At 43.1% G+C, this 25,699-nt stretch overlaps 1 long non-coding RNA gene across 1 annotated transcript; it reads left to right on the forward strand.

Annotated features, from left to right (window-relative positions):
* On the forward strand, positions 1 to 24,015 carry LOC128898708 (uncharacterized). The gene is made up of 3 exons (XR_008462952.1): positions 1 to 103; positions 12,207 to 12,250; positions 23,881 to 24,015. It is a non-coding gene; the product is annotated as an uncharacterized LOC128898708 (long non-coding RNA).
* Positions 24,016 to 25,699: the final 1,684 nt, after the last annotated feature.

The following is a 25,699-nucleotide window of genomic DNA, read 5'->3' on the forward strand; positions in this document are numbered from 1 at the left end:
ACCGGAACAGGTTCCGCGGCGGCGCCAGGCTTGTGGCGGCTGCAGGTTCCGGAGGCTCTCCGGCTCCCTCTCCGCCCGTCTCCCTTCTTCTCCTTGGGGGCAGGTGCGCTGGAGGGCCGAGGAGCTGCGCGGCTGCGGGACTCGGCTGGGCGGGCTCGGGGTGGCCTCCATGGGCTTGGGCCGGCCGCGTTATGGCCGGATCTGGGAGGAATGGGGGGGGAACGTGGCCTTCCCTCGGGGCTGGGGGACGGTTGCCGCTGGTAAGAGCGCCGTGGCAGAGCCTTCTGTGTCACTTTGAGTAGCTGCGCTAAGGGTGAGCAGTCACAGCGCATTCGTGCTTGTCTCTGTGCTGAGGTTTTACTTAGTATTGCAGCCCGCGAGTGAGTGTGGTTTCTTTGCTCTCTGGTATCCACATTCACAGCCACCCGCAAGGCCTAGCAGAGGGAATATCCCTGTTTTAATCCCAAAGCCGTTGCTGCTAGAGCAACAGCCAGGCCCACGTGTACTGCCTTGGCTCTGCCAAACTCTTCCCTTGCACAAGGAAAGCAGTTTTGTATCTGCTGTGGGAGCCAAGGCACTCCTGAAAGCGTTGGTTTCCATCAGGCTGGGGATGGAGCAATGCAATAGATGAAAGGATGGCAGCACCCTGCTTCCTGGCAGCAACATGTGGTCAGATCAGGTTAGCACAAAACTGCACTAAAATAATGCGTGTCAAATTGATATTAACATAAAAATGTCTTTGCTGTTGACATAAAAGCCTTTGTAAAACAAGTATGATGTTGTAACTGCACACAGCTTTTGTAGCAAAGTATGTGTAAAGATAATTTTTTCGCTCCTAACTCTCAAATAAACCTGTTACTGAATTGTATCTTACTTTTGTGAAACGGAGCTCTTATTAAATGGGAAGGTGCAGTCTCTCTCTACAATTTCACATGGGAAACCTTCCATTTTATAATCTGAGGCATACAGTTTAAAAATGACTGTCACAGCATCACTCTTGCATCTAGATTTGTGCTCCCCCTGCACAGAAGACAAGGGTTATCTTCTGGAAGGGTCTGCTTAGATGACAGGGTTCCCTTGTGAACCTGATGAAGGCTTTGGCCTCTGAGCCCTGCCTGTCTCCCTAATGCACAGGGGACCAAAACTGGCAGTGTAGGAGCTTTCCCTCCTTGAACTGCCACTCTGGCCTTTGGTCTTCCTTCCATTGCATGGAAACACAGCTTAAGAAGAGCCATGATGGGGGGGAAGTCTCCTGTTGCATTACAATGTCTCCTTGCCACGTGGTTTTAAAGCCCACAGAGCATTTGGTCAGGTGAAAGTCTTCTAGCAGCTTTCTTCCTCCACCTGTACAGAGGCACCCCTTTAGAAAGGTTTGTATGGTCTCTGCAGAAGTGAACAGAGCTGAGGTGCCTGCCTGTTTCAAGACCTGAAAGGTTAGTAAACTTGGGACAACCTAGCTCTGGTTTTTAGGCTAGCACTTGCAACCTTGAAGAGTTACAGATCCTGGTTTTAAACCCAAGGTATTTTTTGGGTGTTAATTTTGGGATTGGGCTTTTGTCCCCTTGAACCTGTCTACTTCCCATCTTTGGCTTGATTTGTCTTTCAACTTACAGTGAATTGTTTCACTGTAGAATCATCTTATGTGGAAAGACTGAGAGAACAGTCTTTGTAAAAGAGCAGAGTAGGAGGTGGGAAGTGTTTGTAAAGCTTATTGCCTCTGAGACAAAAAACACCCATCATGTCTCTAGTGCTGGATACTGAAGACTAAGACCAGAAGTCTTTCAGTTACATGAAATTGACCATGTTTCTTTCTTGCATCCTTGAATGTGTTGTCAGTCTGACAATTCTTTCAAAGTTCTTGTTTGCTTTGTTTTCAAACAGAAATGTCCTACGTTTGGACACTTCTGCTCAAAGCCTCAAGCTTCAGAGGGGAGGGGGGAAAAAAAAAGATGTAGCCCTGTGAGCTTGCAAGGTGGCTTTAGCAATTCCTATCTGCATTCTGATCCATGACAAGTTAATTACACCAATTACACCAGCAACTGAACAGAAGCTCTATAGGAAACTGTTGTAGTTATATTGCAACTTGTGTTACCGTGACTACTTTATCTCTTGATAACTCTGTAATTAACTTGTCACCACTGTTTAATGCTTAACGTATGTAGAGAATCAGTTAATGGCATCACTAAAGGGATAGTAGCCTGAAGGAGAAGCTCATGCCCTTTGGGAAGGTTATTGGGGGTTTCCTTGAATGGCTAATTTAAGGACATGTGCAAGGAGGGGGGAAAGTATTAAGTTGTGGGAAGTGAGGATAAGATGGAGAGGCTGCACCAGAGAAATTCAGTTTAAATGGACTTCAGTGACAGGCAGAACTGTCAGAAGAAGCAGTAACAAAAAGAATCCAGGGGAGAGCATGGCAGAGACATGGGTGAGTGGTTTTGTAGCATTCCTGAGCAATTAGGGCTTTGTAAGAGTTCAGAACAAGTGATGTTCATGATTTAAACCTCAGTGTGCTGGCTGCTGTACCCACTTACTCTCCAACCATAATTTCCCTGTGAACCAGGTACTCTACCTCTGATACAATTAGTATGAACCTCATTTGTGACGACTGAAAGGTGATTTCAACATTGGTGGTCATTCTGGTGTTGGGGCTTTGTGGGAACAAATTGTAAGTCCTGATTTGCTGATGTTTAACATCAGCCTCAAGACTTAGTGAGCTGTTCTGCCTGGCATGTGGCTGACCTAAATTAAACTTCACTTTCTGCAAAGAAGTTAAGTTTAAAAAAAAAAAAAAAAAGGCCTCCTTGCTTGTGATAGATCTTAACATTTCATTTTATGTTTTACAGAACAATGTTAAATACTAAATGTGTGAAACTTCTAAACACATCCTGAAGGCGTTAGCATTCAGTCTGATGCTGTTAAAGGTTTCCTGCCTTACAATCATTTCCTGTTTGTAATGCTGCTGAAGTCAGCCAGTGCCTAACCCAGTCCATCACCAGAAGTGGTGCTCCCCCTGTACTCTGCACTGATGAGGCCACACCTTGCATAATGGACTCAGTTTTGGGACCCATGCTACAAGGGATGTTGAAGCACTGAAATGGGTCCAGAGAAGCACAATGAAGCTGGTGAAGGGTCTGGAAAGCAAGTCTTGTGAGGAGCAGCTGAGTCACGGAATTACTTTGGTTGGAAGAGACCTCTAAGATCAAATCCAGCTATTTAACTTGACCAAGTCTGATTATAAACCACATTTCTTAGCACCACATCTGTGTATTTTAAACACCTCCAGGGATGGGGATTCAGGTAGTGACAGGTTTCAGCATGTCTTGGCTGGGAACTTGAACAGCATTTGGTGTCCTTCCTACAGACTTCCAGTTGTTTAGTTTCTCTGCTGTTTCTTGGCTCTGAAAGTTGTTTGTCTACAAATGTGCTGCTGAGGGCTTTAGTTGTGGTGATTGGCCTTGAAGGTATGACCAAAACCTTTCTGGTGCAAGAAAAAACCCCTGTATTCAATTTTCTCTTGTAATATTGAGCACCCAATGCAACTATGTTTTGGTCAGCACTAAGCTAAATGTACATCTGGAGGATCAACCAGGTTATAAAACAAGCCTGTATTAAAATGTTCTCCAGAAATACAAAATCTAGTTTTAAAGCTGATGTGTGATTTGTGTGGTCCAGACCACTGCTTAAACAAATCAAATGTATTTGAATGCCAATAAAGCTTGTGTGGTTTTGGAGTTTTATGGAAGCTGAATAACTGTGGAAGTTTCTTTGGAAATATGTCACTATTTTGATGCTTTTTGCTAATCCTTTTTGAAGTAGTTTCTTTATTGACTATTTTTATTATCAGCATAGCAAAGCCACTCTGTCTTGGTGTAAATCATTTCAGCAATCTACTCAAGGCACTTGGAAAACTTGGATGTGCAGCTGAAATTTTCCTCAGTGCAACAGAGCTTCTGAAGGTATTGAAAAATATACTTAATCTGAGACTCATCCAGGCAGGTCTTGAATATCTCCAGAGAGGGAGACTTCACAATCCCCCTGGGCAGCCTGTTCCAGTGTTCTGTCACTCTCCCAGTGAAATAATTCTTTTTTTTCTGTTTCCATGGAACTTCCTATGCCTCAGCTTCCACCCATTGCCCCTTGTCCTGTCATTGGGCATTGCTGAGAAGAGCCTGCCTCTGTCCTCTTGGAACTCACCCTTTATGTATTTCTAAACATTGATGAGGTTACCCTCCAAGCTGAAGAGCCCCAGCTCCCTCGTCTATCCTCATAAAGATGTTCCACTCCCTTAATCATTTTTGTGGCTCTGTGCTGGACTCAAGCAGTTCCCTGTCCTTGAAGAGAGTGGCCCAGAACTGGATGCAATATTCCACATGTGGCCTCCCCAGGGCAGAGTAGAGAGGGAGGAGAGTCTCTCAACCTACTGACTGCACCCCTTCTTATCCAACCCAGGATACCGTTGGCCTTCTTGGCCACAAGAGCTCTTATCAGCAAGTTTGCTGACATCAAACTGGGTGGAATGGATGACAAATCAGAGGGCTGTGCTGTCATTCAATGGGAATAGGATAGGCCAGAGAGCTGAGCAGGGAGAAATTTAATGACATTCAACAAGGGCAAATGTAGCATCTTGCATCTGGGAAAGAGCGACCCCATGTACCAGTGTAGGCTGGGGACTGAGCTGCTGGAGAGCCGTGAAGGGGAAAAGGACATGAGGGTCCTAGCAGATGGAAAGTTCACCATGAACCAGCAATGGGATCAGTCACCTTTACTCACCTTAGAGATGCAGAACTAGTGGAGAGAGTCTGTCAAAGGCTATGAAGATGAGGGATCTGAAGCGTCTCTGAGGAAGAAAGGCTGAGAGACCTGGGGATGTCGAGTCTGGGTAAGAATAGCCTGACAGGGCATCTTCTCAATGCTCAGCAAGAGTGAAAGGACCTGGGTGGGGCAAGAGGATGGGGCCAGACTCTTTACAGTAGTGTCCAGTGACAGAACATGGGACAATGGGCACAAATTGGGACCCAGGAGGTTACATCTCAACAGGAGGAGAAACTTGTTTGGTGTGTGGGTGCTGGAGCCCTGGAGCAGGCTGCCCAGAGAGGTTATGGAGTTTCCTTCTCTGGAGAGATTCCAAACCCACCTGGGCATTGTGATTCGGGGCAAGCTGTGCTTGGGTGACCCTACTTTAACTTGAGGTTTGAACTAGGGGATCTCCAGAGGCCCCTTCCAACTCCCACAATTCTGGGATTGTGTCATCTCATGGAGGAAGAAGGGAGATCATTACTATAAAGGTTCTGGCTTCCCCTCTGCTTTTCAAGTGAAATGGTGGTAAAGCAGCACTGCTGCTGGAGGGCCTGTTCTCTTGCTTAAGGGGAGTGAAATCTAGTCCTCAGAGAAGGAGCTGGTGGCATCTGGAGAAGTAGTGTTGATTCAGGTCACACTATGTTCACTACTCAACCTGAAGCTGAGCTATGGGATTTGGAATAGTCATCTGGGGCTGCTGCTTATTTGACTCAAGAAGTGGGATTTCTCAATGCAGAAGTTTAAATCCTGGTGTTTGGGTTTTTTTCAGGGGAAAATGATGATATCCTAGTAAATCCCTGTAAATGTTTGGCTTTGTTTTTGTAATATTCAGTAGCTATATGCTCTTGGTGCCACTGAAGAGATGGGCTTTTGGTCTTTGGAGTGTATTTTCAGGTTTTAATAATTCAAATGCAGAAGGTTTATTAATGAGTTAAACTTTTTAATAAACACCTAAAGTGTATTTAAGACCCTGTTAAAGGATCCTTTTTTTGTTGTTGTTTTCCATATTAAAACCAGAAGATGAAATGTGCAGCAGCTGAAAATCCAGATGAAATGCACAAACTTGCTTTGATAGCAGCAGGCAGGTGACATTGGCATGACATTTTCTGACTATCAGCAGTGTCCTGGTGAAGCAATTCACAGAAGTTCATTTTTCCTTCATCTTGCTCCTCTGGAGTTTAGTATGGTTGGACATTGTAGAGGGGAAAGGGGAATCTATAGTACAGTCTCCTGTTGAGACCAGAAATAACATCTGGTAGAGTGTGTCCAAAGAAAGGTTTTGTGGCTGGTGAAGGGTCTGGAGAACAGGTCTTGTGAGGAGCACCTGAGGGAACTAAGCTTCATCATCCTGGAAAAAAGGAGGTGGAGGGGAGACCTCATTGTTCTTTACAATTCCCTGAAAGGAAGTTTGAGCAAGGTGGGGATTGATTTCTTCTCCCAAGGAACAAGTGATAGGATGAGAGAAAACAGTCTTAAGTTTCCCCAGGGGAGGTTTAGGTTGGACAGGAGGAACAATTTCTTCCCCTTGAGAGCTGTCATGGCCTGGACCAAGTAGACCAGGGCAGTGGTGGAATCCCTCTCCCTGGAAGGGTTTTGAAGCTGTGTAGATGTGGTGCTGAGGGACATGGTTTAGTGCTGGCCTGGCAGTGCCAGATTAACAGTTGGATTTGATCTTGAAGATCTCTTCTGACCAAAATTATTGTATGAGTGTGTGCTTATTTGCTGACTTAAGTCCATGAAATGTGACCATTTCTGGTTGATTGAGAAATTAGATTGGCTCTTTAAAACTAGCTTCAGTTTGGTTTTGTTCCTGGAAGAGAGGTAAATTAGTTTTTGAATCCACATTAGTGGGTGTGGGTCATTATTCCTTTTAGCTTTAATACTTTGGCTAGTGAATAAAAGGCCTGTGTGGAAGCATTAGCTGCATCTGGGTTGTGCTTTCAGAGAGTAAAATTAAGACCCAACAAGGTCAAATGTTTAATCTGAGAGAAACTCTTTAATAAATGCCTGTGATGGTTTTGGGGGTTTGTTTTCTTTTTTAGTAGAACAGTAACAACTCAGACATTGGACCAGGCTGCATAGGGAGGTGGTGGAGTCACTGTCCTTGAAGGCTTTCAAGAAATGTGTGAACATGGCACTCTGGGACATGGTTTAATGACCGTGGTGGTTTTGGGTTGAGAGTTGGACTGGATGAGCTTAGAGGTCTCTTCCAACCAAAACAGTTCTGTGATAATTCCATGATTATATTTAACCTTTAAGAGGAGTTGCACACTAGTGAGTGCTCTTTTTTCTGGTTTTGGCAATGGGTATGGCCTGGGTCAAGATGCTTTTCAATTGTCTTTTTATGTTTTTTTTATTGTGAAGCAATATTTGCTTCCATAGCGAGAGTTTCTAAGAATATGGTTAACCCCTCTGGGTCATCTTCTAATGTAATTATTAATGATTGATTCTGTTTATCCTCAAAATCAATATGAGAAGCCAAATGAGTTTGGTATATATTTGGGGTTGATTTCTACCATTCAGAAAACAGGATCTTGTGACAGGCTGGTATTGGTTTATTACTGGGAACATGGGTGATGAATCTGAAGTGTGTAATTAGTTCTATATAATGATGGTGAGCTGTGGTGGTTGGTTTTGTTTTGTTTTGTTGTGTTTTTTTTTTACATGACTTATGTTAATATGGCCAATAGTGTTAACATCTCCTGCCACTAATAGTTAGGGTGGGGATGTGTAGTAATTGATCTTCCTGGGAGTGCTGTAATGTAAAAACAATTCAGGCTGTTTGAAGTATATTTTACAAGTGTGCATTGGGCCTTTGGGATGTTAGACTGAAAAACCCAATTGTACAGTTACCATGGGAACCCAATTAGAATAGATTGCTTGAGTTCTTTTTTTTTTCCCTTTTCACCCTTTCATCTTGACCAAAAATCTAATGCACTTTAAATGTTTTCATATGGAATTTTATTCATACACTGTCTTGATACAATGGCTGGTTTTAAATTGTAGTGCTGAAAGCAGAGGGTGTTATGTTCTGTGGATTCCAAGGACTTGCCATAGAATCCTAGAATGGCAGGGGTTGGAAGGGACTGCCAGAGATAGTCCAACCTGCCTGCCAAAGCAGGGTCACCTAGGGCAGGTCACACAGGAGTGCATGCAGATGGTTCTTGAAATCTGGCAGCCTGCTCCAGGGCTCTGGCAGTACTCTCACATAAAGAAGTTTCTCCTCATGTTGAGGTGGAACTTCCTGTGTTCCAGTTTGTATCTATTGCCCAATGTCCTATCACAGGACACATGTCTTTCAAAGAGAATCTTCCTTTAGTGTTTAAAAGTTGGTGACCTGAGAAAAAAATACTTTTTATGAATCCAAGTTCTTACTGTAGTGCTGTCATCATATGTACTTTTTGGGTTGCAGTCCTGTGAATGTCCACCTGTGTTCAGTTCTGGTGTCCCCATCATAAGAAGGACATAGAACTGTTGGAGTCTGAAGGAGGGCCAACAAAGATGGTCTGAGGGCTTGAGCACTTCTGCTATGAGGATAGGCTGAGGGAGCTTGGGTTTGTGCAGCCTGGAGAAGAGAGCACTCTTTTGGGACCTTATAGCTGCCTTCCAGTACCTGAAGGGAATCTATAGGAAGGCTGTAGAGGAACTTTTCACAAGGGTGTCTAGCAACAGGACAAGAGGGAATGGCTTTAAGCTGAGTAGGAGAGTAAGTTTAGACTGGATCTTAGGAAGCTCATCAGTACGAGGGTGGCAAGACAATGGAATGGGTTGCCCACATGGATTGTGCTTGTCCCCTCCCTGGAGGTGATCAAGGCCAGGTTGGATGAGGCCTTGAGCTACCAAGTGTAGTTGAGGTGTCCCTGCCCATAGCAGAGAGGTTGGAGTAGATGATCTCTAATGGCTTTTCCAACCTAAGCCATTCTATAATTCTGTGAAAGCAGGAAACCCAAGGACTTCTGTTCTAGATTATCAACAAAATGTGGCTGAATCCCTTTGGGGATCTGTTTTTTGATGTAATTTTCTTTACTTTTTTTATTAACTTAATCAAAGGTTTTGAGAGTATGTCTGTGATGGTAAAATACTGGAACAGGTTACCCAGATGTGTGGTTGAGGCCCTATCCCTGGAGACATTCAAGATCTAGCTTGATGTGGCCCTTCACGGCCTGATCTAGCTGGAGATGCCTGCTGACTGCAGGGGCTTCCTTCCAATCTGATGCAATCTGTGAATCTGATACATTAGCTTCCAACACCATCTTCTATTATACAGGACCTTCTACTTGCCCCCTGAAGACATTTGTGTATCTTCTAGGTGTCTCAGGAGCATGCTACTGCCTGGCTGCTCATCAGTGTGGCTTTATCCTCAGCCCAGCAGAAGTTCTGGAGAACTTTGGCACATCTAGGTGGAAAGAGCAGGAGGAAGTGAGACAGGAGACCTGTGATCCGACAGCTCAGGACTGAGGCAGAGCTTACTGGGGACAGGCTTGTGAGAAATGGTTGAGGGAACTGGGTTTGTTGAGCCTGAAGAAAAGGAGGCTGTGGGGAGACCTCCTCACTTTTACAACTCCTTGAAAGGAGGTTGGAATGAGGTGGCGGTCAGCCCCTTCTCCCAGACAAATGACAGGACGTGATGAAATGGCCTCCACTTGTATCAGGGGAGGTTTCACAGAATCACCAAGGTTGGAAGAGACCTCAAAGATCATCGAGTCCAACCTGTCACCACAGACCTCATGACTAGACCATGGCACCACGTGCCACGTCCAATCCCCTCTCGAACACCTCCAGGGATGGTGATTCCACCACCTCCCTGGGCAGATTAGATTGAACGTGAGGAACAATTCCTTACCCCAAAAGATTAAGCTCTGGAACAGGCTGTCCAGGGAAGTGGCTGAATCACCCTCTCTGGAGGTATTTCAAAGCCATGGAAATATGGTGCTGAGGGACATGGTTTAGCTGCACTTGGCACTGCTGGGTTGCTGGTTGGACTCAATTATCTAGAAGATTTTTTTTTCCAGCCTAAATAATTATATGTTTCTATGTGGTACCTGGCTAGCAATTAAAACTGTTCTTGTCACCACAGATTAGATGCTATTTAAAAAAACAGTATGAAATTTAACTTGACTTTTGATATTTGGCCCTATTTTGTTGATAGATGGGGAGGTAGACTGTGGTGCAAGTAAATAAAAATGTCTTAATGAAAAGGTTTTCTCACCAGTTTTGTTCCAGAGATGGCTGCTGGGCTCTGAGCTCCTTCAGTCAGGATGAAACTTTGTAATCTGGCTGACCTGATGGAGCAGCCACTAAGTAGTTTGGAAGTGGCTGTAAGTTCTGTCACTTACTTGGGCCTCAAGACTTGGAAAGCTTGATGTTTCTATCATTTCTTTTAAGAGATTTATCACTTCTGAAGCGGATACAGTTATCCTCTCCAGTGGAGTAGTGAGTTCCCTGACTGAAGTGGAAGAGTTCCCATCAAGTTTGGCTGGGAGTCAGAATTCCGAGGCTGAGCTTTGGCAGATATTCTCCCTGATTTTAAACTGCAATGTTCTAGCACATCTTCACAAAGATATAGTGATCTTACCACCTTCTGAGAAGAAAATGGAGAGGAGGAACTTAAATACCAAAGAAATAACACTCATCATTTATTACAAAGGGGAGAGCAAAGAGGAACCTCTTGTAATTTTTGTAAATTATTTATAAATAATGATATTGCTTAAGACTAGAATTAGAATAATTGATGTTAACGTTTCTTGGGTGTTTTCTTAGCGTTTTGTAATCCCTCCTCTTAAATCCACATTGTAACCAAGTCACTCACTTTCATGCCTTAAAATGTGGTATTTCGGTGGCCTGATTCTCAGGCAACCTCATTGGGAACTCTTCCACTTCAGTCAGGGAACTCACTACTCCATGGGAGAGGATAACTGTACCTGCTTAAGAAATGGTTAGTCTTTAAAGCAATGATAGGAACATCTCAGTTTTTCCAAGTTGCCTCTGGCTAGCGCAGAAAGATGTGGTGTTTTGGTTGACACTTGGCTGAAGATGAGCTAACATGTGCCCAGGTGGCCAAGAAGACCAACAGCATCCTGGCTTGGACCAGGAGTAGCATGGCCGGCTGGACCAGGGCAGGAATTGTCCCCTGTACTCAGCAGTGGTGAGGCACATTGAAGGACATTGAGGTCCTGAAGCAGGTCCAGAGAAGGGCAGCAAAGCTAGTGAAGCATCTGGAGAACAGGTCTTATGAGGGACCTGGGGTTGTCCAGCATGGAGAAAAGGAGGCTGAGGGGTGACCACCTGGCTTCCTACAACTCCCTGAAAGGAGGTTGCAGCCAGGTGGAGTATGGGCTCTTTTTATATATAGCAAGGGACAGGACAAGAGGAAATTACCTTAAATTGCATCAGAGGAGGCTTAGTTTGGATGTTAGGACAAATTTTTGTCTGCAGAAGAGTTGTCAAAGCCTGGCTAAGGCTGCCCAGCACAGACCTGGAGTCCCCATCCCTGGAGGAATTTAAAAGCTCTGTAGATGTGGTGCTGAGGGACATGGGTTTAGTGGTGGCCTTGTTAGTGTTGGGTCAATAGTTAGACTTAATTGTTTAGGCTGGAAAGAACCTTTCTGTGATTCTACATCACAAAAGGCTGTTTATTTTCCTAAGTCAGAAGTGTTACTGCCTGTGCAAATATTCCTTCAATTAATACTTTATTTGGTACATATACATACACCTGGTGAAGGGTTTGAAGAGTGTGTCTTATGAGGAGAGGCTGAGGGAACTGGGGTGGTTTATCATGAAGAAGAGGCTAAGAAGAGACCTTATTGCTGCCTGAATGGGGGTTGTAGTCAGGCTGGTGTTAGCCTCTTTTCCCAAGTAACTAACAACAGGACAATAGGAAATAGCCTCAGGCTGTGCCAGAGGAGGTTTCGTTTGGGTAGGTTGTTATTAGTAAAAATTTCTTTCCTGAAAGAGTGGTCAGTCATTGGAACAGGAAGGTGGTGGAGTCAGCATCCCTGGAGCTGTTCAAGGAACGAGTGGATGTGGCACTTTGGGATATGGTCTAGTGGTCATGGAAGCGTTGGGCAGAAGGCTGGACTTGATGGTCTTTTCCAACCTTTATGATTCTGTGATCTTTCAAGCTATTCTTACCCAAAATATCAGAGCTGCATAGTGGTTGTTATGGAAGACTATTTTAAAGTACCATCTGATTTGACTCTTAACAAGCAGTAGATGACCTTATGAGTGTTAAAATTCCCAGTTGCTTGTGGAGGAAAAAAAATCAAACTCACTTCTGTAATTATACTGAAACTTAGTGCTTTCTTGAGCCAGGGAGCTGATTTTTGGAGGAGGTAACACTACTGACATACATTTTTTATTTCTTTTTCTGTGGAAATAAATCTCAGCCTAACTCTGTTTTTATCTCGCAGGTGGAGACCTCTCATCTACCATGGCATCACGACTTGCTCCAAAAGTAAGTTTCTAGTGCAACCCTCTTGCTTTAGATGGACATTGAGAGTCCAGCATTACAAAAGAGTTCACGTAACATAGTTTGTTTTTTCCCCAGCGTCCAGCAGTCAGTATTAAGAATCCAGCTGACAAGATTGATGCTGCATTGTAAATCTCTGTAGCTCTGTCATGGTTGGTAACAGGCATCAGTGGACCTTTCCCCATCACGTAGCTATCTGCCACAGAGCATAAACTAAGGGGACAGTGCTGCATTTTGTTAGCTGCTTCCATTTCTTAAAACACTTCAGTGGTAAAAAAAAAAAACAAACCACAAAAGAGCTTCATTTTGAGGCTTAAAATCTCAACAAGGGAAGCATAAGTCAGTAACTTTATAGTAAAATAAGACATTCAAAACAATTTACCTCCCTGAAAGGCATCAACACATTATTTAGTTAATTACCATAGTCTTCAAAGAATGAAAATTAACTTGAAGGTGCAAACACATTATTTTTTTTCCTCTGGAATATCTATTTTTGTAAGACTAAAAATGTTCCTGCAGGAAAATACTCTAGTACAATCAAACTTGCATCTCTCACTATTCCTGCTGTTAAAAAGGTCTTAGTAGTAGCATTTCTTGTGGTTGTAATCCACATAACAATTTTTTTGTGGCTTAGGGAAGTAGTGTTTTGGCATATTCTGTCTTCTGCCTCTCTGTATAAGAGTTTCTTTCTCTTTTCCATTAAGCAAAATTGGTTTTATCTCTTGTAATGGAACAGTTGGGGAAGAAGTTCAGGAAAATAAATTCTTGTTCTACTTTTTGCCTTTTATATAGGCATCTAATTTGGTTATTTATATATTTTTCCCATCACAAACATCTTTTAGCAGGTACCTGGAATAATGGTGCAGAAATATTTGATTATCTTCAGCACAACCAACTGTGGTGGGAAGAGTTCCCTCTTATTCAAAGCTAGGTGTGATATAGCTGGCAAATGACATGAAACTATTAATTTATTATTACCTAACCTTTTAGTTTCTCCCACTCTCACTTTCAGTTGAAAGGTACAGCATTAGCTGTTAGGGGAGTTATCTCCTTTTGATACGTGGAAAGGCACAAGGCTTAAGGTAAAACACATCAACTCTCACAGCCTGTCTGCCAGGGGGCTGTGTAGACCCAGTCCAGGTTCCTCTGCTTCTGCTTTCCCTCCATTCTGGATGCATTTTAAATATGTATGTGATATAGTTTGTGTTTTCAGTGACATTTATAGTGGATGGTGAGTTTACAGGTTTACTTTGGGCATAACCACACATTGGGGTGACACATAGTGTATGCCTGACACATGTTTTTTGCTGAAATCAGTTGTCACCCATGTCATGTGCTGAATGTTTTTTAAGCAGGCTGCTGAGAAATGGTTTCTGAAAGAGTCAGATGTGGATGTTTTCCACAGTCACTGTGTTTGTCTTCCATTCCATTCCTAATTCTGTTGTGGTGATCCAAGACATATGTTGGGTTTGCTGGAAAGAGGATGAAATATGGCTGAGAATCACAGAATCATTCAGTCTGGAAAAGATCCTTTAAGACCAAGTCCACCCATTAACCCAGGTCACCACTAACCCATGTCCCTCAGCACCACACCTACATAACTTTGAAATCCTTCTGGGGTGGGGACTCCACCAGTGCCCTGGGCACCCAGGCCAGGGCCCAAAAGCCCTTTCAGAGAAAAAAAAAATTCCTAATATCCAACCTAAGCCATGCCTGGCACAACTTTAGGCTTTCCTGTCTCTTGCAACCTCTCCAGACTAAACAACCCTGGTTCCCTCAACCCCTGCACACAAGACCTGTCCTCTAGAGCCTTCACCAGCAGCTTTGTCCTTCTCTGGATGTGCTCCAGCACCTCAATGTCTTTTTTGGAGTCAGGGCCCCAAATATAAATGCAATATTCGAGGTGTGGCCTCACCAGTACTGATTATAGGGACTCAATCCTTGCCCTGGTCGTGCTGGCCACGCTACTCCTGATCCAGACTGGGATGCTGGTGATCTTGGTCACTTGGACACACGTTAGCTCATCTTCAGGTGCTGTTGACCAACATCTCGGGTCCTTTTCCATCAGGCAGTTTCCAGGCACTCTGCCCCAAGCCTGGAGCTATAATGGGGTGGTTGTGACCCAAGTGGAAGACCTGACGTGAACCTCATCACATTGGTGATGATGGACCATTGATCCTGGATCATTGACTCAGCCTGTAGGTCCCTCTTGTAGAGCCTTAAAATGTAGTTCTGTTCCTCTGAATTTGTGGTAGTAATTTAAACTTCCTAAGTAAACTTGGCAAATTTAAACCTGTGCTGTGATCCTCTGCTCAGTTAATGCAGTGAAATGCTTGTCTGTGTTGCCCTGAATCAAAATGACCGATAGGAGGAAAATTCACATGTTTCTGCCAAGACTATAATAGTCATTTTTTTGTATGTATATTTTGCCACCTTTTTCCAATGTGTTTATTTTCCTGTAGATGTATTTGTATTTGTAGTGAATTTTTACACACAGTTTGCTGCTTCACTTGTTTAAAGCTGTTCTACCTACTCCAAGCATTTCAATGGAATTCTTTCCTTCAATGCAATTCGGATTCCTGCTTCTCCTTCAGCTTAAGGAGCACTATTAATGGGTTTGTTCATATTGCTTAGATTTATTTTGTTCTTATTCTCTAGCTCCTGCTCTTCAGGTACAGCTATTTTAATATTATAAAGAATGATGGATTATATAGGAAAGTTTCTTTTGAAGCTCTCCTGATATTGTGCAATGCACTTGGGGGGTCAGCCACACTCGGCTGATGCATGATTTATCCCGTGTCCCTGCCACTTTTGGAGATAAAGCTGCTATTTGATCAAAAATGCCAGCAAGTGTGATTTAGAATGTATACACCTCCCCTCCTCAAATAATTGTTCTGATTACTTTCTGGCAAGGCAATAAAATGATAAAGGTAATTGCACACAAATGCGAAGCAGCACCAAAATACAATAAAATTAACCTGAATTAGCTTGCCTTGTCGATGAGAAGTATTTATGAAATGTATTTCTGCAATAAGGGAGACTGATATTATAGCTGGAAGGTGAGTTATTGCCTTAATGTAATACTGCTTGAAATTTAAAAAAGAGACTGTTACAGTTGAGGGTGATTGTGCCTCTGAAATTAAGTTGAAGTGATTCTTATAATTGGCAGCAATAATGCATGGTGAAGGTAATATCTTTTATTGTGTTATGCCTAGTTGCATTATCTTTTATTTAGCTGGTCCTGACTCCAGCTCTGTGGAGAGCACAAGGAGCAGATCAAGAAATTTTTTTGTGGATTTAGGTGATAAAAATTTGAAGCGGTGCCTAATATTGAAGCCATCCTGCTGGATTTGCTTTGGTTTAGCCCATTTTCAGTTCCCCTGAACCTGAGACAAGTCTCATCTGATTAAAATTTCATTTTTACCTTGTATTAGCAGAGAATGATCGAATGGTATGGGGTTGGAAGTGATCTCCAAAGAGAGACTCCACAGCCTCTTTGGGCATCCTGCTCCAGCACCTTCACATTAAAGAAGTTTCTCCTTCTCATCAGATGGAACCTCCTGAGTTCCAGTTTGTGCCCGTTGCCCCTTGTCCTGTCACTGGGCACCACTGAGAAGAATCTGGCCCCATTCTCTTACCCCCCACAGGTCCTTAGCTCTTGCTGAGCATTGAGAACGTCCCCTCTGAGGATGCTCTTCTTTGTACTCAACAGCCCCAGTCTTTCCTCCTCACTGAGGTGCTCCAGGCCCCTTATCTTTATAGCCCTTTGGATTTTCCCCAGTAGTTCCTTGTCTCTCCTGAGCTGGGGAACCCAGAACTGTACCCAGTATTCCGTATGTGGCCTCACTAGAGGGAAAGGAGTACTTCCCTTTATGTGCTGGCCACACTCTCAATGCACCCCAGGAGACCACTGGCCTTTTTGCCCATGAGGACACACTGCTGGCTCATGGTGAACTTGCCCACCAGCACTCGCAGCTCCTTCCCTGTGATGCATGACTCCTTTTCCATTGCATAAGATTTGTTAAACCAGTAACAACTAGATATTAATTCTGGACACCCTCTCGTTCTTAGAGACAACATTCTTCATCTTTGATTTCTTTACTATGCAGTTTGAGTTTTTTATTCCTTGTGACTGCTTGTTTAAAGCTCTGAACAGAGGATAACACTGCTTTGTGCCTTGCACAGTGCTTCTAAATCACATCTAGCCTATGATTTCCAGTCTAAAAGTAAGGGGTGGAGCGGTGGGAGCTTAATCCCTTTGTTAGTTCATCAGTAGAGTAGAAATGACAACGTGCTTCTACATCCTGTGATAAATACACCAAGCCATGTGGCTTACAGGGTGGTAGAATTTCCAGGTACCTCCCAACAGCATGGAATGCTCACAATTACTTGTATGTGCTATTGCTGGTGTAATCTGATTATTACAGAAATCATAGAATCATCTAGGCTGAAAAAGACCTTTAAGGTCATTGAGTTCAACCATTATATATCTGACTCTGTCTGCTTTTCCCCTGATTCTCCTCTTGGTATTCCATTTCTTACCCTGCTCTGCTCTAATTCATTATAATCCCAAGGCTGCCACAGTTCCAGATAAGATTACTCAAAGTATCTAAATTTCTCTGAGTGAAACAGCCTGACATAAGCTTCTTTCTGGACACCAAGATACATCCTAGAGGTGTGACAACCTGATCTGGCAAACTTGATGCCAACCCACCACAATTGTTAATTTGTCCAGCTTAACATCACATTTAATATGGTATTTTACTTGTTTGCTGTGTGTGCTTGAATTTAAAATGCTCCTCTTGGCTTCATGCTGATGATATAAAATGATGCCAGTGTTGTTTATATGATTTCTGCTGTGTGGCCACAGCAGTTGCACAGCATTTAAGTTTACTATATAAATAATAGGTGGGGGAAGAGCCAGGTTGTGTGTAGATGTTTTGGAGCGGGTTTTGGAGGAAAGGGTGCCTCTGAATTCTTTAGAGTAAGGGTGGTGAGACACTAGGACAGGATTCCTAGGGAGGTTGTGGATGTCCCCTCTGTGGGGGTGTTCAGGGCCAGGTTGAATGAGGCCTAGAGCAACCTGGTCTAGTGGAACATCTCCTTGTCTATGGCAGCAGGGTTGGAGCTAGATGATCATAGTATCACAGAATGTTAGGGGTTGGAAGTGACCTCTGGAGATAATCTATCCAACCTCCCCTGCCAAAGCAGAATCACCTGGGGCAGGTCCCTTCCAACCCAAACCATTTTATGAATCGATGGATTCCTTTTCAAACAGCCCACTAAGGTCTTGTGTTTTACTGTCTGCTGACACCATCTCAAATGATGGCTTGGCATGTGGACAATAGCTAAAGTACACAAATTCCTATCTTGAATGCTTAGTAATAACCTACCTGCCAAATTAGAAAAAGAAAATTATTACAATTTAAATATCCTTTAAGTAAAATACAGAGCTCTAAGAGAGCCTTGGTTGGAAGTACACTGGGAATTTGTCGTTTAACAGACCAGGATTACTCCTGTCTGCCAAAGCAAGAGAGTGAAGATGAAGCCAAAGAGCCAGAGGCTACCAGTGCTTGGAAATGCACTTTCATAGCTTGGCAATTCAGGGTCTTTTGGTTGCCATCCAAAGAAGATTAGCAACATAATATGATGGGCCAACAGAAACTTGATTTTGTTGTCTTTGATTGTTTAATAAAAGAGTTCTGTTTGCTCTTGTCAACTACTTCTAAAATGTTGTAGAAAGCAGTTGTTGCTCTTGCATGTGAACATGGATTCCTCTAGTTTGTGTTAGGTAGACCTTTGAGTAAGAGGGCATGTGGATTTTTTGAGGTGGACCTTTGGGTAAGTGAGGATGTGGACTGTATTTTAGAGGTTGCTTTGCCAATATATATTTGCATGTGTTTAAGATAATTTTGCACCTTCACATTTTTTATGGGATTAGTTCTCTGCCAAGTAAAGAAAGGGTTGGATTACCCCAAACTAACTCTGGTCTGATGATTCCTCTCTGAACCTCCCCTACCTGGGAAATGAGGAGGGTTTGTTTTCATATCCTCTGAAGTTGCAGGTTTGGCTTAACCAGATTGACTTACAGAGGCACTGCAGATATTATTGAAGATGATTTGGGCTGGTGCACCTCTCTTATGAAGACAGACTGAGAGAGTTGGAGCTGTTCAGCCCGGAGAAGAGAGAGCTCCAGGGAGACCTTAGAGCAACTTCCCAGTATTTGAAGAGCGGTACAGGAGAGCTGGAGATGGCTTTTGTTATAAAGGCGTGGCAACAGGATGAGGCATGATTGCTTCAAACTGGAAGAAGCTGGATTTAGGTGAGGCACGAGGAAGAAACGCTTCCCTATGAGAGTGGTGAGGCACTGGAACAGGTTGCCCAGAGAAGTTGTGAAGGCTTCAAACCTGGAATTGTAGAAAGCCAGGTTGGATGAGGTCTTGAGCAAGCTGGTGTAGCAGGAGAAAGTCCCTGGCCATGGCAAGGGGTTGGAACTAGATCATCTTCAAGGTCCCTTCCAACCCAAACCATTTTATGAATAATAAGAAAAAGAATAAAAGAATGAGATGTTTCTTACTCTGTATATATTCTTTTCTATATATTAAACTATTTCTGGGTATGAAACTTCTTTCCTCCTTTCCTCACTACACAGAAATTACTTGTAGTACAGAAATTGTTGTTACTCTTGAAGCACTATTTATCTGGAAGGTGAAAATATGGATGATTAAGCAAGACAGATATAGGATTAAGTCTTTAGATTTGTTTTATCACACATTAACTGTATGGACATCATGGTGGTGTTTTTTTTCCCCAGTCCTTATTTTTTTCTCTGCTTTAAGTAAAAACAGACAAATTCTTCTGAGTAAGAACTTTTCTCATCTCAGACCTGCTATTTGGGCTTGGAAAATATCCCTCCACAGTGAAACACGTGTGCACAAATGCATTTATTTTTACTATTAATATCTCTTCCCATATTCTTAACATACAATGGATTGTTTCCTTTTCAGTAAACACACAGAAACCAGTAAAACAAATACAGGAAGTTTTAAACTATTAAAGAGATGTTGATATAATTCAATGAAAGCCTTGGATGACTGGACCACTGGTGTGTGTAAGCTCTCTAGCAGCCATGGTGTGCACTGATCTTCATCTGGGCAGCCCCAGGTGGGGTGGCAGAAAGGTTCTGCAGTGAAAACACTTTGCAAATAAGGTTGGGGTTTGTTTCTAAATGATCATGTCATGCAGTTGTCTTTATGATAGTAGCAGGAGATGTTAATGATGATTTTTATTCTTCCCCTCAGTTCAGAAACAGTGATTTGGGGCAGGGTGCTGAAGTGTAGATGCTGTAAGATTTGCTCTCTGGACTATGAAGATGCTGAGAGGAATGGAGCAGCACTGTGAGGAGAGAAGACTGAGAGACATGAGCCAGAAATGTGTTCTCCTGGCCAAGAAAGCCAGTGGTCTCCTGCGGTGCATTGAGAAGAGTATGGTCATCACAGTGAAGGATGTTCTTTCTCTCTAATGGGGCCACATCTGGAGTACTGGGTCCAGTCTGGGCTCCCCAGCTTAAGTGAGACAGGGAACTAGTGCTGGAGACAATCCAGTAAAGGCTACAAAGATGCTGAAGGGCCTGGAGCATCTCTGTGAGGAGGAAAGGATGAGAGACCTGGGCATGTTGAGCCTGGGGAAACACAGCCTGAGAGGGGATCTTCTCAGTGCACAGCAAGAGCTAAAGGACCTGCAGGGGGCAAGAAGATGGGGCCATACTTGTCAGTAGTGCCCAGTGACAGGACAAGGGGTAATGGGCACAAATTGGGAACCAGGAGGTTACATCTCAACAGGAGGAGAAACTTCTTTGCTGGAGAAAGCTGCCCAGAGAGGCTGTGGAGTCTCCTTTTCTGGACAGATTCCAAACATGCCTGGACATTATGATCCTGGGCAGGCTAAAGCAGGGGGTTTAGAGTAGATGATCTCCAGAGGTCCCTTCCAACCCCCACTATGCTGGGACTCTATGACTTGTCTTCTGGAAAAAGACCAATCTCTTGGCAGAACGTGAAGCATGGGAACACTTTGCTATGTTGTTGGGGTTTTTTTTCAACCTTGTTCATCCTCAGGATTTCTCTGCATTTTTTAATTTGTCCTTTCCCTATTATGGAAATTAATTGAATTGAAGTGTTGGGGTAAGAGTTGGAGTAGGTGATCCTTAAAAGTGTTTTCCAGCCTAAATGATTCTTTCTTCTAAGGATCTCAGACCAACCTCCAATGGGTTTTGGGGAGGGTCGATAGGACGTAGGAAATGAGTTTGAATTATTTACTACAATGTGAAAGATAATTAATGCAAATTATAAATGAAATCCATGCTTAATCAAATGGCAGGTATGTTTTAATGCTGAAGACCTTGGCAGCAGCAGGGCTGTTAAACTGAGTTAGTGGTGAACACAAGAGGTTAAGATCCTTTCTGCAAGTCATCAAGCTAATGCTGGCTTTTAGGTTCATGGCACCTCGGTTAGGAGATAAAACTCACTGCTGTTTTGCATCCTTGGCATCTGAACCCTAGGAAGGCCATTTGAGCAGCACATCTCCAGTTCTGAGTGGTGTTCTGCAGGGCTGATGTGCAATTTAAGGGACCTTCGCCCCTAGGAGGAGCGTGGTTGACACCAAGATGTGCTGCTGTGAAGTCATGGGAGCATGCCTGGAAAATGAGGCTCCTCTGTACAGGACATTAACTCATAAATCATGCTAATATTCATAGTGATAAATCATCCACTGTGAAAAGCTTTTGATACTCATCTGTTATTAATGACAAAAAAGACTTAATTCTGTTGGTTAACAAGTCTTCAATTTTCTGTAGAGCATTCAGCACCCCAGTGAGACACAGACTTACACCACACCTACATTTCTATTTCCATAGCATGACTCCAGAGGATAACAGAAGAAATTTCCTCTCAAAGTCCTATTTTTCCATTTAATTTCAACATTATGAGAGATTTTGACACAGATTTGTAAGCATTACAGTGGAAAGGCAGAGTGAAAGTGGAGTTCATTCAGAACCTGACCAAAATTCCTCAAACTTGTTTGCATAAGATGGAGGGGGGAAAGGCAGAAAACTCTTCATTTGGATTTATTAGATATTTTTGCTTTAAGATGCCATTCCTTTGTAGCTCTCACAGCTTCAGAAAGAGCATGATGGGGAAGATGTTGTTGATCAAATGGTGCCTGTATTGGAAGGATGTGGGCAGGAGCGGGATTTCAGTGTCCACCAGTCTGCATGAAGTGATGTCTATGCATTTGGTAACCACAGAATCCCAGCATGCTGGGGATTGGAAGGGACTTCTGGGGAACATCTAATGCAACCTCCAAGCAAAAGCAGGGTCACCCAAAGCACCTTCTGCAATAAGGTGCTACTCCAAAAGACAAAAAAATTAACCCATGTTCTCCCCTTGAGGGAGAAGGAATGAGGAAAAAAACCCAAGGGGATGTTTAGGTTCACAGATTGCATCAGGTTAGCAGGAACCCTCAAAGGTCATCTTGTCAAACCCTGCTGCAGTGAGCAGGGACACTTCCAACTAGACCAGGATGCCCAGGGCCACATCAAGTCTGATCCTGAATGTCTCTAGGGACAGGGGCTCAACCACATCTCTGGGCAACCTGTTCCAGTATCTCACCACTCACATTGTGAACAAATTCCTGCCAATGACCAACCTAAATCTACCCTGCTCCAGTTTAAAATCCATTAGCCCTCATCCTATCACCATAGGCCCTTTTAAACAGTCCCTCCCCAGCCTTCCTCTAGGTCCCCTTTAGATATTGAAATGTAGCTATAAGGTCTCCCTGAAACCTTCTCTCCTCCAGGCTGGACAGCCCAAATTCTTTCAGCCTGTCTTCATACATTGGTAATAGAAAAACTTCCTCACTTTAAAGGGTTGTCAACCACTGGAACAGGCTGCCTACAGCAGTGGTAGCATCACCATCCCTGAGAAAATTTGAAAAGCCTTATAGATGTGATGCTGAGGGACATGGTTTAGCAGGAAAGCTGGTGGTATTGGGTTAATGGATGGGCTTCATGATCTTGTAGGTCTTTTCCAACCTAAATGATTCTGTGACTTTATGTAAAGAGCATAATTCAAGTTTCCTAAACTACCGCTTTTACTTTCAGAACTCCAAATGATCCATGCTAAGAAGTCAGTGTGTAAATCAGAGCCTCAAAAGAACATGCTAACTAGCAGAACAGTGGCCTTCATAAGAATCTCATCTAGCAGCAGTTTCATGGCTGGTTTATCAGCTAACATCTGATGTGTTTTGACACTGATTTCTAAAGGATTATGGTGACAACAAAGGAGATTCACCGGTTTAGAGTTGCAGAGTTATGCAAATAACTGCTGGAACACAAATAGAATGTGTCTGCTGGAAAAAAAAAATATGAAAAAATATCAATCATTCCTTAGTGAAAGAAGCAATTTTTTATTCCCATTGTTACCAATCTAGTTTTATGATTACTGATAGGATGGAGTTGGAAACAGATGCCAAGCATTTCTCAGTACTCTACAAGACCGGCAATAACATCCTTGTCACATTCATCGGGGCAAAACAAACTCCACCAGTTCAACCCTGATGTTTTGAGTCATATTTACAGCTTGGTTTATGCAATCATTAGGAGAGAAGTGGGACAGAACACTGTAAGTATGTCCAGACCTAAACACTAGCATCAGACCACATCACCATTGGTGTTGTACAACCAAGATAAAAGGTGCTTTGCTCCAAAGAGTTCAGTTCAAGTGAACCCGGGTTTAAAAAAAGTGAACAGAACAAAAGAAACCCAAGCACAGAATGGTAGGGGTTTGGGTTGTTGAATCTTTTTTCCATAATTAGAATCAAGTTGGAAGGATCAAATTAGAATCAACCAGGTTGGAAGAGACCTCCAAGATCATCCAGTCCAACCTATCACCCAGCCCTATCCAATCAACTAGACCATGGCACTAAGTGCCTCATCCAGGCTTTTCTCGAAGATCTCCAGGGACGGCGACTCCACCACCTCCCTGAGCAGCCCATTCCAATGGCAAATCACTCTCTCTGTAAAGAACTTCTTCCTAATATCCAGCCTGAACCTCCCCTGGCACAACTTGAAACTGTGTCCCCTGGTTCTGTTGCTGGTTGCCTGGGAGAGGAGACCAACCCCCACCTGTCTACAACCTCTCTTCAGGTAGTTGTAGACAGCAATGAGGTCTCCCCTGAGCCTCCTCTTCTCCAGGCTAAGCAATCCCAGCTCCCTCAGCCTCTCCTCATAGGGCTTGTGTTCTAGGTCCCTCGCCCCTCACATGTTTCAGTACCTCAACAGCTCTCTTGAACTGAGCGTCCCAGAACTGGACACACGTAAGCTGCAGTCCATCAATCCAGCCTGTCCAAATCCCTATGTAGATTCTCCACAGAACAGAATAGAATTAACCAGGTTGGAAAAGACCTTTGAGACCTTCAAGAAGATCAGGACTCTCACTCAAATTGGTTTCTTTCTTTACTCTTTTTTTTTTTAAAGTGACTCATGGAAACTACTCTGCCTTGAGATGAATGTTCTTGGTGACAGTGCGTGCAATTTAAAAGGACTTTGTTTTCCTGAACAGGTGAATTCCAGACAGGGAGAGTCTCAGTGCAAGGAGAAACATGTGGTTCTGCTCAGCCCTGTGGGGAAGCTCAAGATCTCTGGGTGTGAAATAGGCTTGCATGAGATCAAACTTCCAAAGATGAGCATGCTGCCAAATGGGTAAGTCCGTATTTTATTGTTCCTATGCTTATGTAGGTGGTAGAGGGAAGAATTTGCTCAGAGGATCTAAAACACAACTATTTATACTGGGTTTTGCTCACCATACTGGAAGTATGGCTTGATCTGGTGAGAGGAAAAAGGAGCCTTCAGTGCCTTTAAGGAGTGGTGGATCCCAGACACATTTTTTTTCTCTGCTGCATCAATAATATTAGCAAATAAATATTCTAAAATTAAAGTGTTTTTAATGTAGGCTCTCAAAGTTAATCCTGACCCCTAATTTTGGAAGCACACATGAATATGTCTAAGGAGCAAAAGCTTCTTGCATATCCGTATCTAGTTATATGTGTTCCAAAAGCTAGAACTAAGCTTGAGTAATGGTTTTAATCACTGTGTACCTCTTGTGAGAGATTTGGTTGGCTTTCCATAGCTCTACTATCTTTTGGAATCCAAAACAGATGAGGAATTGTGGAATGTAGGTGGTACAGAATTGATTGAGAAGGTGTGAGTACATCTTACTGCTGAATACAAGTGCAGTTTAATCTGCTGAAGAGCATCAGTCTTGTTCGGATTTTTGATCTTTTCCTTATTTATGACAAAATTCTCAGTGACCTTTGCAGAAGGAGCACTGAATTCTGTCAAAATTGTCACATTTCTTAGCCAAATTCTTCTGCCAAAATGAAATTTCCTGATGCTGCTTATTTAAGGCTGATTTCTTCAGCTGGTTTTAGTGATAAAATTGCAGCCTTTGCCACAGTCTTACAGCAGAACTTTCTCTGACAAGTCTCAGACAGGTTTGGCTTCCTTTTCTTTCCTAATCTTTGCTTCTGAAATTCTCCATTGATTTGTGGCACTTCTCCTTTTCTGTTTTCCTATTATCCTTGTAATTTTAGTGTGTGTAAAATTGGGAATGCAAAGCATAATGTGTGTTCTGTTTGAAATATGGTTTTGTTTCATACAAAACCCCCTTAACCCTCTGGATTTGACAGTTTTGCCAGCTCTAGTGATATGGAGATAAGCACTTGAGTTTCTTCATCTGCTGATTCTAGTATTGGATTTTGGCTGATGAGGAATGGGAATAAAGAGGTATTTAGGATAAGGCTGAATCTTGTCTTTGCTGTAAAGCAGCATCTGCCTGAGGAACCACTAAACAAATCACAGAACGAGGACTCCTCACCCTTGAGAAGAAGAAATGTCAATGAGTGGGTGGAGGAATGGTAGGAAAAAGATCTGTGGGCTTTTAAAGGTGACAGCTTCAAGAGATTGTGTGTTCTTCTGTGTAATTCTTGACATAAAGTGAATTGCATGAAGATAAAAGCTGAAGACACAACAGTTGTGGAGTTCTGGATGTTAAATGATACAAGCTCAAAGTGAAATGGCAATTTGTTGAAAGAAGCTCTTAATTAGAGACAAAGAAGTTAGATGTAGAGGTATGGTTATACTGGGGGTGTTTGTGTAGCTCTGCTGGAGAGAAGTACGATGAAAAGACCTGTGTTTGACTTTTGATATTGTGGTTTCAAATGTTTCACTTCATGGTTTACCTTTTCTTTTTGAACAGAATGTTTAGGGACAGTAAATACCTTCAGAGCAAGTGGTGGTGGGGAGGCAAGGTGGAGAAATCTGTCTTTCAAGCACACAGATGTTTTTTCCATCCAATTACTCTCATATCCCCAGAAGCTCCT

The sequence above is a fragment of the Dryobates pubescens genome, chromosome 30 (assembly GCF_014839835.1).
Source record: "Dryobates pubescens isolate bDryPub1 chromosome 30, bDryPub1.pri, whole genome shotgun sequence".
Taxonomy (NCBI): domain Eukaryota; kingdom Metazoa; phylum Chordata; class Aves; order Piciformes; family Picidae; genus Dryobates; species Dryobates pubescens.